The following is a 4,852-nucleotide window of genomic DNA, read 5'->3' as shown; positions in this document are numbered from 1 at the left end:
CAACACCGGCGCCCAGCAGCAGCCCTGCGTTTCCGCCATTTTGGGGTGAAGCGAGTCGGAAGTCCACTTCTATGGCAATATCTACTGGGCCACCGTAAGAAACCCAGTCGGTTTGGGTTAAAATTCTTTAAAAGGCTTATAAACTATATATATATATATATATATATATATATATATATATATATATATATATATATATATATATATATATATATATATATATATATATATCCCCATGATGACAGAAAAGGAAAAACAAACAAAAAAAGTATTTGAATTTTTAGATTATAAGACTTGACATCGCAAGTTATTTGGCACGTATAAGGGACACACATTGCAAACGAATCATGCATGTACAAACAAAATGTTTATATAATTAATTGGTTACTGTATGTTAGAAACACAGGAAAGAGCTCTATTAGATTAAATACAAATCTTAGTTAAAACGATCACGAATTTCGCTATTCATCAGATCTTCGTGATGACAAGCGAGTAAAACAGTAGTGTTCTTTATCTCTCCGGTAGAGGGCAGTGTACATTACATGTGTGACAGCTGACATCAACATGTGCACTGGTTTGCATTAACTACATACTAATGTTCTCTGCCTACTGTTTTTAAGTGGGAATTTGTTTTAAAACGTTTATTGATTCAAATCTAGAGACTGCACAATCTAAAATTCTAGAGACGTATGCCAGTATCTGATTCATACCTAACATTGACTAATGTTTACTCAGTCTTAAAGGTACAATTTGTGATATTACTATCCGCTAGAGGTCGCTAGAAGCCTATTCAAACAAAGGCGTAGTTTGATGACGCCAAGTTTTAGAGCGGAAACTTGGGACATGTGGTCTCCATCTCAACGGACGGTGCAAAAGAATAGGGATTGGAGTCTGGAAGAACTCATGTTCGTGGATGCGATTATTAACGTTACTGTAGTATGAAGCAGAGCAGGACCGAGTGTTGCGGGAGCTGAACGAGGAGCTGGAGCGATTGATCAACACACGCCTCACGAGCAGCGGGACTTTTATTATGACACAGTCGCCGGCGCCGCTTCCGCTTTTCCGGTTATGAGTTTACGGGAGCTGTCCTTGTCGACAGAACCAGCGGCAGATGGTAAACAGTAATTATGTTCCATAAATAAGTAACACAATCCACCATAAAACGTGCAAGAAGTAAAGAAGGAACTGCTTGAAGCAAGCTAGTGGTTTGCTGGACACTAGACACTACTTCCGCATTTGTCCACGGCACTGTTGTCATGTGGTTTCTACGTCAGTAAAGGCGGTAACAAAGGTAACTGACGTCATTGACAGGCGACTGCACTGCCCCGTGTCATTGTTTAGAATGGGGATTTTTCTCATGATTTACAAGTAGTTGAAAACATTAGAGATATTGTTTGTAATTAGCTGGACAAAATATATAACACTAGCCTAGTGGTTTTTGGATATTTTGCTGCAAAGATTTTACATATTGTACCTTTAACACAGATGATAGACATCTGAAAAACACTTCATGCCGTTCAAGTTAGACAAAAAGGGATACCCATTACGCAACATTTAAACAATAGACTATATTATTTTCATGTCTAATCTTAAGGAAGATATCTAGCCTCTACTTGTCTTTGTCTCTCAGAAGTTTGTATTATGATCGTGTTAGATGTGGTTGGAGATTATCTTCTTGATTTTATTATATCTGTCATTTGAGTCTATGAGATGAAACTTGAGTTTTTTTTTCACCTTCCAATCTGAAGACAAAGTGACCATATTTCATAAATGTATGTTTGTATGCTGATGTTACTGTACTCTTTCTTATAATGCAAAAAAGTATAGGCACATTTCCTATCAGGAAACATCTGTAGTGTTACCAAACAAAATGATTATTAAAATTCCTTTCCGTTTTATCCAGGAAAATAGATCATAGTGTTCTGAAAGTTATAATTACACAGATAAGCGCAGACAACAGACTGTCCTCTGTGACCATCAGGAAGAAATATAAAGCAAACTGGTTTGAAAAAAAAAAAAAAAAGCGTATCTCTCTGCGTTAAGCTACTTTGACAGCTAACCCAGAAAACTCCATCTGACCCTGAGAATTCAGGGGATTGAATGAAAAGAAAGTAGGAAAATAGCTCAGTAGCTCCTATTTTCAGAAGGGTGAGTCTCCTGACACTTTATATAAGAAGATGATAATTATGTGAAATATGATATCCTCCTGTCACACTCTCACATCAACACACCGGAATGGAATTAGGATTGATTGTGAAACCTTGTTTTATTGAGTCAGTCTGGTTATGAAGCAAAACGCATGGCTCACACTCTCACAAATAATTACAGTTTTGATTGTTTTCCAAATGCATGTTTATTTTGCTTCATAGGTCAAAGAACAGGAAACATGCAATTGAAATAATTCTCCAAGTCCTAAAATAGTTTAATTACATGCATGCCACCAATGAGACATAAAAGCTGACTAATTACTGAAACATTCCTATTGAGCAATTATTTATCAGGAAATGATTTTATACAGTATACTTTTTAGTTTATGGGAGTCATGAGATTATTCTCTGGAAGAATAATAGAAATGTAAAACCCTTGCCTTTTACTGACATTAAAACACACAAAAAGTGTAGTCACAAAAAGGTCTGTTTATATTACGATGTTTAATGTAACGTTTAACGGTAATGTTTAAGTCCACATTTGAATGTTTTTCTAGGATTAATGACAAAGAAGTAAATGTGTCCATAGTATTATATATTGTAATAAAACATTTTTTAAGAAAAAGCTGTTGATTTGAGTGATCAGGGTTTTTCAGTAGTACTAAATCAACTTATCTAACAGATTCATTCAGTTTTAGATTAAGCAGTTTGTGTTTAAGTTGGCATGAAACTGAAGTTGCCATCTTTTCTTCCCTATTGTGCGTATATCCGAGTGAAACAGCTTCTTGAACAAGAAAAAATGTAGGGTGTGGTTTGCTATTGGTGGATCTCATGTGAATGACAGGTTGTCCCGCCCAGTAAACACGTCATCAGAGAAGAGATGTCTCTGCGAGAGGGAGGGGGAGTTATTTTGATTAAAGATTATGGAGGCACATAAATAAAAAAATAAATTAATGACGTGCATGGATAAATCATTTTTACAAATACTGCAATATGACGTAAAATGCACATAAAGACTTAAAAAATAAAAATGATAAAAATAAAAATCATTGATGACTCCCTAAACACACACATAAGGAAGAGGATTAGGGCCAAGCAATAATAAAAAAATAAAACCATCTCGAGATAAAGTTGTTAAATTTCGAGAAAAAACTCGTTAAATTTCGAGAAAAAAAGTCTAAATAAAATGTTGAGAATAAACTCGTTAAATTTCGAGAAAAAAATTGTTAAATTTCGAGAAAATCCGAGATAAAATGTTGAGAATAAAGTAATTAAAATACGAGAATAAACTCGTTAAATTACGAGAAAAACTCATTAAATTTCGAGAAAAAGGTTGAGATAAAATGTTGAGAATAAACTCATTAAATTATGAGAAAAAACTCGTTAAACTTCGAGAAAAAAGTCGAGATAAAATGTTGACAATAAACTCATTAAATTATGAGAAAAAACTCGTTAAACTTCGAGAAAAAGGTTGAGATAAAATGTTGAGAATAAACTCATTAAATTATGAGAAAAAACTCGTTAAACTTCGAGAAAAAAGTCGAGATAAAATGTTGAGAATAAACTCGTTAAAATACGAGAAAAAAATTGTTAAATTTCGAAAAAAAGTCGAGATAAAATGTTGAGAATAAACTCGTTAAATTACGAGAAAAAACTAATTAAATTTTGAGAAAAAAGTCGAGATAAAATGTTGAGAATAAACTCTTAAATTATGAGTTTATTCTCAACATTTTATCTCGACTTTTTTCTCGAAATTTAAAGAGTTTTTTCTCATATTTTAATGAATTTGTTCTTGTAATTTAACAACTTTTTTCTCCTTATTTTAATGACTTTATTCTCAAAATTTTATCTCGACTTTTTTCTCGAAATTTAAAGAGTTTTTTTCTCATATTTTAATGAATTTATTCTTGTAATTTAACAACTTTTTTCTCCTTATTTTAATGACTTTATTCTCAAAATTTTATCTCGACTTTTTTCTCGAAATTTAACGACATTTTTTCTCGTAATTTAACGAGTTTATTCTCAACATTTTATTTAGACTTTTTTTCTCAAAATTTAACGAGTTTTTTCTCGAAATTTAACAACTTTAATCTCGAGATGGTTTTAATTTTTTATTATTGCTTGGCCCTAATCCTCTTCTGTACACACACACACACACACACACACACACACACACACACACACACACACACACACACACACACACACACACACACACACACACACTTCCCAGAACTTTTCTGTGGACTCCCTAGCACTCCCCTGTGGACCACAGTTTAAAAAGCTGGGATTTATCAGATGCTTGTAATCTAACTTTATTGCACCAAAGTTGCAAAGTTTGTCAGAATAAAAAAATAAAACCTTGTGATTGTTTCTGTAATGAATTATATTAAAATGTTATATGTTTAACATGGACATTGAGTTGATGAACAAACAAACAAATAAATACACTTTATTTTAGTTGTGATCTATATCCTGACACATTAGTATTATCTTTGCTCTGTAGAGGTAGAGGTCTTTTGTCTCTATTTCTGCTATAAAAGTGATCACACACGCACACACTGACACACATACTCTCACTCACATTCTTTACAGTCTGCCAGCAGTTTACTCTTACAACACTCAGACCCATTTAAAACACACACACACACACACTGACCAGCCATCTGTAGATACTCTTCTGAACACACAGTCTACAAAACCCA

This window comes from Chanodichthys erythropterus, chromosome 2 (assembly GCF_024489055.1).
Source record: "Chanodichthys erythropterus isolate Z2021 chromosome 2, ASM2448905v1, whole genome shotgun sequence".
Classification (NCBI taxonomy): Eukaryota; Metazoa; Chordata; class Actinopteri; order Cypriniformes; family Xenocyprididae; genus Chanodichthys; species Chanodichthys erythropterus.
This window is presented reverse-complemented; position numbering follows the sequence as displayed.